A 10,526-nucleotide genomic window follows, 5' to 3' on the forward strand; every position below is an offset into this window, starting at 1 on the left:
GATGTAAAACCAATAGACGATCTACTGATGGCTATTGTGTCTTTATTGGGGGTAATTTGGTGTCATGGAGAAGTAAAAAAATAAGGTGTTGTATCGCGATCTAGTGCAAAATCTGAATATAGAGCTATGGCGCAGTACACATGTGATATAATGTGGATACATCACATATTGATAGAAATTGGAATAAGACATTCTACACGAGCAAAACTCTAGTGTGATAATCAAGCTGCTATTCATATTGCCTCAAATCTTATGTATCACGAAAAAAACAAAGCATATCGAGGTAGATTGTCAATTTACTCGTGAGAAGATCCAAGATAACTTGATTTCCATTGGTTATGTAAAGACATGAGAACAACTAGCTGATTTGTTCACAAAGACGTTAAATGGAGCTTGGGTTAATTATCTTTGTGACAAGATGGGTATGATCAACATCTATGCTCCAGATTGAGGGGGGGTGTTATAGAATATAATCAGTGTAAATATTATATCTTCCATATTTAGCTAACTTAATTATAGGATTTCTAGTTGATTTCCTTGATTTACTTTGATTAGTTCCTCTCATAGAAACATATGTATTTGTATAAGTATCTTTTCTTGATGAATAGAAACACACAAGTTATTCTCCATATAATATGAGTTACAATAATCATATTTTATTTTGATCTATTTATCCATTACTTCTCCATTTTGTTGTCTCATTCCTATCTTGATGCGTTTTAAGAATTCTTTCATAAGATCTACCTCTTCTTTCACTCTATCACAACTTGGTCTAGTCTGATTTCTTGTTGCCATGTTCACCTGTAGTGATTTCCCTGCAGCAACATAGGGAAAAATTGCTTCCTACCCAAAGAAATTTGAGGGAAAGAGATACACGCAATATCTGTCGTTGTTTCCTCCTCCAAATTACACATTGGATCCTATTTAAGGGTTCGCATTCAAAATGACCAGTTTTTGTGACGGATGTAAAAAGTTGGTTTCGATATCAAGTCTACATAGTCCTCCAATAAAGTAGCCCTTTTTAACACATGTCTATTACTTAATAAACCAATGTGCAACCGCCCTTCAATTTACATTGCTTAGGGATTAATCTAGGCAATTCTTGAATATCGGGCCAACTGTTACTAGTGGTTCTCCATGCAAAAAGGTTAATGGTTTTAGAGGTAAAACCTATTGTGTGTTTTATGTTGTTTCAAAGAATCAGCATACGTAGGTCCTGTAGTGACTTCCAAAGTGCCATCCCCAGGAAGAGGTTGGCTATTGGCAGTGGCGGCCATCGGAACCTCGGCATACTAGGTTATTGGGGGTAGGGTTTGTGGTAAGAGGTAACGCTCTTATACAAGATCTTGTATTTCTCTTTAATGTCTATTTAAATACAACACGTAAAAAAGGTATGAACTATTTTTTCAATTACCTAATTAGTCTCATCACCTGTTGTGTTAGAATTAGAATTTAAAAATTATTGGTATGCATTTTGGATCATCGATCGTAGTAGAGAAAGGGAGTTCTATTTTTGTATGAGGCCTCTCTTCATAGGAGATAATATATAACAAATTGGAGTAAATCAGAGAAGGTAAAATAATTGGAGAAATTCAAGGGATACATGATAATTGTGGTTAACTTGGTAAACATTCTTTTATAAATAAAGATTCTAGTTTTGAAAAAAAAAATATTTCTATTTAATTGGAAATAAAGTATTTCTATATTGGTATAATTAAAGTTATTGAGTTGTATATTCAAGTTTGTCACCCAATTGAAAAATACACATTTATTACCTACTCGAATCAAGCCTTGAAAACTCTACGGAACTCGAACTTTCCAATATTTTAATACCTTGATTATTCTTGATCTAAACAAATAATAAAACACAATAATCAATCAATATTAGCCTAAAAATACCTAGATTATACATAAATCCTGACCCAAATCAATTTGTGATCATTCTACCCAAATTAGGACTTTTTCCACCATTAATTCGATCAAAACCCTCCCCATGAGTAATACCCTTAATTATAAGGCTTAAAAATCATATTACAAAATACAGGGAGTACTAAACTTACCTTTACAAAATAACTTGATGAAAAATCGTGTTGAATATGTCCTAAACCGCCCCCTCAATTTACAGAAGAAAGTAGTAGAAAATAAGAGGGTTGAGACTTTTCTACATCAAATGCCTTTTTACTCAGCTATAACGGCTCGACCCGCTATAGCGACGTCGACATATCGGCTTTCCCCCTGTTATCGTGCCTTCTAAATGCCCTCTATAGAAGCGTGACCACCTATAGCAAAATGCACAAAATTCAGAGGCTTGAAACCTTCCCCCCTCCCCCTCCCTAAATCTCTCATTTCGCAGCATACCTTCGACCCTTGGCATCTCAAGCTATCCCCTCCCCCCTCCCCTCCACGCCAAGTTCGACACTAATAGTTTTACTCACCTAAATTTGATTCCAAAAGGACTTATAAGTTCCTGAATGTCTTAGGAACTAGGAAATATGAATCAAGCGTTTATATAACAAGCAACCCATTTTCGGATTGCGCTAGACCTCACAGCGCTCAGATTCTGTATGAAACTGGTGTAGCCTAAAATTTTAAGTCACTATCCAAATAGCTTTCTGGCCTTATTTTTTTTCATTAATGGTCTATCCACAATGACTGGAGCATATCGTTGTTAACATTCTTACTTTATTCAAATAAGGCGAAATGTCATGGTAACTCAAAAAATAATCAATTTATTAAATTAAATTAAATTTTAAAAGAAATTTAAGGAGTCGCCACCTAAATTTAGGAAAAACTAGGAAATCAAAAATTAATTAAATACAAATATCTATGAAATCATAAGATTCTAGGTAAAGGGTTCAACTGATTCTGGAGGGAAGGTGTTAGACATCCTTCAAAATCTACAATTGTGGATCCCCACTAAGATCATTTTTGCAAATTTAGGAGGATAAGTAAAACAAACATGGGATATACACAAGTAATAAAACAAAACAATCAAAACCAACTTAAGGTTTGCCTAACATCGATAATATAAACAAGGGAAAAGGCTCAAATATGCCATTGAACTTTCATAAAAGTCTCATTTATGCCATCGGTTAAAAGTTTGATTCATTTATGCCATTAACGTTAAAGAAAAGGCTCATTCATATCATTATTTTTTAACAATGGTTTTGCAAAATTATTTTTGACACGTAGCCAATTATAATTCAGCCACATCATCAATTTTTTTAATAATGAAGCATATTATTGGGTATTCTAAGCCCAAAACTTAGTCCATCTCAGCCTTTTCAAAGAAAAAAAAGGTTAAAACCTATTGCACTGAACAAGAATCCAACTCGCAACATGCAGTTTAATAATGAACCCCCTTACCAGTGAGCCACGCTCCTCTTTTGGTTGTTGAGGGGGTTCATTTTACTATCTATACGTCTAAAATCAGAACTCACCTTATATATACAATGTAATTTTTTCAATGAGGGGGTTCGGGTGAACCACCTGAGCTTTAGTAGATCCGCCCCTGGGCGAGGCAACATTCGGAGGTTGTTTGGTCGGATTTTGGAGCACGCTAGGAATGCCTGCAAAGTATAAAGAACAAGACCGAAAAGGGGAAAGGGGAAGGAAGATGTACATCTCAGTTGTTTTTATTTTCCTCTTAAAATTACACCCATTATTTAAAATCTTATCCACCATCGACTAACTTAGTGACTAATAAATTGTTTAAATAGAAAATTGAAAATCGCCTTAGTACAATATCTATCTTTAAACAATGGGTTCAAACCACATATTAATAAAATATTTGTGTATGCGACCATGTCCCTATTTAAATATATTTCTAGACTACACTAAAAATACAAAAAATGAATATTAATAAAAATAACAAATAAAAATAACATTAACAAATGTAACGAATAAAAGAAAATGACTTGTAAAAAATGCAATTTAACATGAAATAATAATTTATTCAAAGAAAATATATTCACAACATATTCAAATGATTGTGACAAAAAAAATAATTAAAACTATATGATAAAAATCCTAAAATTTTGAGAAACAAAAGATAAATATCGATAAACTTATTTAAAATTGAAAAAAATATATTTTAAACTATTGAATAGATAAAACTTGAAAAGTTACGAATATGGTAAATTTTAAGTCAAAATTGGGTGTTAACAATCGTTACATGATAGGTTGAACTTAATGTTTTCTAGCCCACTAAAGTAATCGACTGCCTGATATAGCCCGTCAAATTTCGAATTCCTTATAAACTAGCTCGAATGAATTGGTCCACGTAATATTGACATCTCTACCAATACCTTATAGTTTAGTTTGGATAGTTATAGGGGGTTTCTTAGTAGGGTTTTTTTTTATGGTTAGGTTAAAAATTCAAACTGAACTACAATTCGAATCAAATCGATTAAAAAAATAGATAATTGGATTGATTTGGTTTTAAAGTTTTGAAAATTGATATTATTTGATTTGATTTTACTAAAAATCAACAACAAAAATAACCAAACAAAATCGATAAATTAGATATATAAATTTTATAATTATTTGTATATTATTCATAAATAAAATATAAATATTTTGTTAAATTTAAATTAACTTAAGTCTTTACTTTACCACTTTCTCAAGTCCAAAACTTTAGCCCAACTATATGTCACGACCCAAAATGAGTTTTGAGTGAATAGTCTAGACTTAACTTCAATCTATTATTATTATTGTTCAGTCAATGACTTCCTTGGAAAGTAAAAACAATAAAAGGGGGGTTTCTGTTTCTAAATGAATGAAAATAACTAACGTCATTGAAAGAGACACTTAACAGCTTTGAATGTTGGATTTTAATCAATTAATCAAAGTAACTAGGGTTTACGTGTTCCCCACAGGTTCATAACTTGATAATTCTAACTATAACAATTCTTTCCTATTATCTTGCATGCAAAGTGATAAGTTATGTATTTCTAAATCCTTGGTCCGGCATCTAGAAAATCTCACTCCGCACCTTGGTCCGGCTACGTGTGTTGCTATCCTAACCCTTATCTTTGCCTCATATTAAGCATCGTATTTGATATTTGACTAAGTTATTACCTCGTACCAATCAATACTAGCCTGTTAGATAGTATACACTAAATCTATGTTGATAATTCTTTTCCTATTATCTACCTCCTTGGTCCGGCAAGTAGCATTAAGGCGAGTTCTAACGTTGGCTATCCCTTAAAAAGACTTCTGTGCAAAAGAATTATTAATGCATGCAAGACACTATTCTAGAATCGTTATTTTAGTTAGGTTTTATCTCATTATTTGCCTATGGTTCCCACAACCCTAGTTATGGAGTTTAGTTACTCATAGTCATAATCACAATATTCAAATATATTAAATAAGATTTCATGTACTTACTTCAATGAGAAAGAGTAAAATCCGAAAGTTTGCTCAAACTTACTTCTCAAATAAGAAGTAAAGCGGTCGTGTCAAGAAATAACCCAACTAGTTGGGATCGTTCCCACAAGGAAAATAGTCTAGACTTAACTTTAATCTATTATTACTTGTGTTTAGTCAATTACTTCCTTGGAAAGTAAAAACAATAAAAGGGGGGTTTCTATTTTTAAATGAATGAAAATAACTACCTAAATTGAAAGAGACACTTAACAACTTTGAATGTTGAATTTTAATCAATTAATCAAAGTATCTAGGGTTTACATGTTCCCCACAGGTTCATAACTTAATAATTCTAACTATAACAATTCTTTTCTAGTATCTTGCATGCAAAGTGATAAGTTATGTATTTCTAAATCCTTGGTCCGGCATTTAAAAAATCTCACTCCGCACTTTGGTCCGGCTACGTGTGTTGCTATCCTAACCCTTATCTTTACCTCATATTAAGCATCGTATTCGATATTTGACTAAGTTATTACCTCGTACCAATCAATACTAGCCTATTAGATAGTATACACTAAATCTATTTGATAATTTTTTTCCTATTATCTACCTCCTTAGTTCGGCAAGTAGCATTAAGGCGAGTTCTAACGTTGGACATCCGTTAAAAAGACTTCTAAGCGAAAGAATTATTAATACATGCAAGACACTATTCTAGAATTGTTATTTTAGTTAGGTTTTATCTCATTATTTGCCTATGGTTCCCACAACCCTAGTTATGGAGTTTAGTTACTCATAGTCATAATCACAATATTCAAATATATTAAATAAGAATTCATGTACTTACTTCAATGAGAAAGAGTAAAATCTGAAAGTTTGCTTTATTAATCACCAATAATCACTTGCAAGAATCTCAAAGTAATCAATAATCTCACAAAAAAGTCTAATGATAATCAAGAATCTAACACTAATAAACAGAGTCTAATAATGATCCAGAGTCTAACTAATAATACCCAGTCTCTCTTCAAAAATGAGGTTTTTTGAACTATTTATAGAAATAAAACCTAATTAAACAAGGACTCTATTTGCTGGAAATCTGTCAAAACGCGGCTGGGTCGACGGACAGCGCAACGGATCGTCGTGGTCACGACGGACCGTCATGAACTCCGTCGTCCCATACTTGATGAAATTTCTTCTACTGCTCTCTTCATTACTCTCGACGGCAAGTATGACAGATCGTCATAGGAACAACGGTCCGTCGAGGGTCTTCGTTCTAAAACACTTAAACTCTTGGAATATGGGTACTGGAATTACTTCTCTGAACTTCATGACGAACCTGCAGGACAGACCGTCATAGACACGACAGACCGTCATGAACTCCGTAGCCCCACACTTGGTCAGACTTCCTCATCTTCCTTCAGCAGCTGCACTACGCTGCCACCTACGGACCGTCACAAGCACGACGGACCGTCATAAGCTCCGTAGGTGGTCTCTTCTGCATTTCTTCGCTCAAAATCTCTGCATTCATCTTTGGATAGATTTCTTGCAAAATAAAGAGAAACTTATATAAAAATTAGCACAAAAAGGCTTTTGGACACACTAAACTTAAGAAAAAAGTATTAATAATACCGTGAAGCCACGGTATATCAAGTGTCACCCACACTTAACCTCTTAAGTGGGCGAACCACCCAATTTAACCTAACTTACAAAATACAAGTATAATGCGGAAACTCGATGTTACTAAATATCATTTCCCAAAACCTGAAAGTCATCACATCAAGGACATCTAATCTCCAATACGAAGTCTAAAAAAAATCAAATACACCAAAATAAAAGAATAAAATGGTATGTGTCTGAAAGTATAAGACATCGTGTCATGACCGAGAGAACCCAACACGAGCTTGAATGGATAGCTCACCCTGGAACTTGATATGCGGGAGGCTGGCTAGAGATGAGGGAAATCAGAAGTCATAGGTACACTCGCTGCATTTCATAAAAGGAAAACAAAGAAGAAAACAAGTAGGGCTCAGTACGAGGCAACATGTACTGAGTAAGTATCATCGTCAACCCAAAATAGTAACTAATATACAAAGAATAATAGTATGAATTCAACTATAACACTTAACATGTTATACGCAACAAACAACATGAACAAGTGTCAATAACAATAAAGTAAGCACGTATTAAGTCAACGGTATCAAGATCATACATGAGGACTTATGCCTCCAAACCAAACCATTTTGGGAGTTGAGTTCTTTGATATTGAGTATCTTCGATTAATTCAACATGTTTTTCCTTTAATATTATCGTGTCGGAAAGTGACACTCCGATCCAAGAATACCGTGTCAGAACGTGACACTCCGATCCAAGCATACTGTGTCAGAATGTGACACTCCGATGCAAGAATATCGTGTCGGAACGTGAAACTCCGATCCAAAAATACCATTAATTTATCATTTAATATCACCACTTTTTCATTCGATAATAATATTTCATCAAGCCTTCTTTATTCAAGGCATTACTTCGATAGAGATGGTTTAAGATTATACATTCCACGGTCTTGGGATTTCAGACCAATTGCAAAACACACAATCAAGTACATAGAAAACTTCACAATATTATTCAATGCATATCAGTCACTATTAAGAGTTTACTATGAAATAGCATAAACCATAACCTACCTCCACCGAAGAATCGAAGTCAAGAAAACTACTTCTCCAATGCCTTTATTTTCCTCAATGTCAGAATGTTTCCAATCTATCAAGTAAGAAATATCTGTAAACAAACGAGTCCGTAGGAACCCATATATGTGTAACCTAAACTCGATAACTCATCCAAATCTATAATCAAGTTTCTAAAATTTAAGCCTAATGGTAAGTCTCCATTCCTCTCATTATCATAACCTTAATTGTATTCAAGTAATAAGATACACCTAATAATCACCTATATGAATATATATATATATATATATATCTCAATCTATTTATAACATAATAACTAAATAACATAACTAAAATCAAAACAACTGCTTAGCACCCTAAGCATATGATACTTACGTGTGCCTACTCGTACCACACAAATATTTAATGAAAAACTGCATTTCCCAATTTTTAGACCAATAGAACATAAGATCCAACTCTATAATTTATTAAATTATATACGTTAGTGCAGAAAGTAAATTGAAAACATAATAAACCTATCTAAATTCAATTATTTGGAAATTTTCCATTAATTTTTACGCAATCATTATGTTCCCCCACCCTTGAATTTCTAAAAGCCTTATAAAGTAATAATACAAAGACTAATGTCACCCAATTATACATATATAAATTAAAAATTGAAATTGCATCAAGTTTTACCTATACACTTTCCTTGTACCTGCAATGGTGGCGCCGAGAACCAAAAGTAAGAATGTCGAGCGGTTTGTGATAATCAAGTAATAGTAACCCTACTTATTATATTACTAATTATAAAAGTGTTAAAAGTGACCTACTATTAATTTTAATGTTATATTCTTTAACCACCAACTAAATAAGTTATCAAAACTATCCTATTATTTCTATAATTGTAGTTATGAATGGTCCAAAATACCTATTTAAATTATATTGAAAGAGTATATTATGAAATAAAAAGCTCTAATATTTAAAACGACTAAATGGGTCGTGACACTATAACAATACTAAGTTCAAGTCTATCAAATCCATTTTAGTCTTTACATACCCTACTTTACATAAAAATAATCAATCTATCTCTTAATTGAATCACTTTGATCGTGTAATGATAACTCCAGTATCGCTTAATTGCTTAATTGAACCCACAATATCTTTTTTGTGGATTGTTCATGTACTAGGTGTTTGTGTCTATCAAGATACGTACTTTCTCAAAGAATATATTACTTTCTGTAATGACCTGTTAGTCGTTTTGAGCAGTAGAGTTTATTTTTGGTAATAACTGTCTGGGCCGACGGATTCCACGATGGACCGTCATGGGCACGACGGACCGTCGAGGGGGTCTCATTCCAAAACACTTTAGATTCTGAAAATTTGGGTATTGAGAACAACTCTCTGAACTTCGCGACGACATGGCAGGACGGACCGTCGTGGGCACGACAAACCGTCACAGGCCCTTTAGTGAAATTCAATCTCTGAACTTTGTGACGAAAGCAGCAGGACGGACCATCGCAGGCACGACGGGCCGTCACAGGCTGCGTAACCCTGACTTGGTCGGATTTCTGTTAAATATTTTAAGGGGCGTTTTGGACTATCCTGCTTATAATTATAAAGTTAGTGATTTAATGTTAATAATTCAATTACTTGGGGGTTAAAGGAGACAACCTTGGAATAAATAGTGGGTTATTTTTACCATCTTTTATACTTAATTATATGGTAATTAGGGTAAAAGAAAAGGGGTTTGAATAAGGAAAAATCAGAAAGAGGAAGAGAGGGACGAACGAGCGAGAGAAGAGAGAACGAAGAGGAAAGCAAAGACTTTGGGGGATAGCTTGCTTGATCACAATTCTTCGGTGGAGGTAGGTTATGGTTTAAGCTATTTCATAGTAAACTCTTAATAGTGAATGGTATGTATTGGGTAGTATTGTAAAGTCTTCTATATGCTTAATTGTATGCTTGCATGATGTGATTATGTAATTGTAATGAATTAGCATGAAGAGGCTGTTGAATCTTAAACCTTAAACCTCTCTATTAATGATGATGTCTTGGTATAAAAGAAGGCTTGATGAACTAAAAGAATGAGGTTAATGGATCGGGTGTCACGAACCGACACATAGTATTAGGGGATCGGGTGTCATGAACCGACACATAGTATTATTGGATCGGGTGTCACGAACCGACACATAGTATTAGTGGATCGGGTGTCACGAACCGACACATAATATTAGGGGATCGGGTGTCACGAACTGACACATAGTATTAGGGGATGGGTGTCACGAACCGACACATAGTATTAGTGGATCGGGTGTCACAAACCGACACATAGTATTAGTGGATCGGTGTCACGAACCGACACATATTATTAGGGTATCGGGTGTCACGAACCGACACATAGTATTAGGGGATCGGGTGTCATGAACCGACACGTAGTATTAGGGGATCGGAGTGTCACGTTCCGACACAAGAGAAATAAAGAGAATGAATCTTGAATTA

At 34.0% G+C, this 10,526-nt stretch overlaps 1 long non-coding RNA gene across 1 annotated transcript; it reads right to left on the reverse strand.

Annotated features, from left to right (window-relative positions):
• Positions 1-6,226: 6,226 nt before the first annotated feature.
• Positions 6,227-8,807, reverse strand: LOC112941165 (uncharacterized). The gene is made up of 4 exons (XR_003246213.2): positions 8,724-8,807; positions 8,046-8,121; positions 7,283-7,347; positions 6,227-6,906 (listed from the first exon to the last, which is right to left on the reverse strand). It is a non-coding gene; the product is annotated as an uncharacterized lncRNA (long non-coding RNA).
• Positions 8,808-10,526: the final 1,719 nt, after the last annotated feature.

The sequence above is a fragment of the Solanum lycopersicum genome, chromosome 3, assembly GCF_036512215.1.
Source record: "Solanum lycopersicum chromosome 3, SLM_r2.1".
NCBI lineage: Eukaryota > Viridiplantae > Streptophyta > Magnoliopsida > Solanales > Solanaceae > Solanum > Solanum lycopersicum.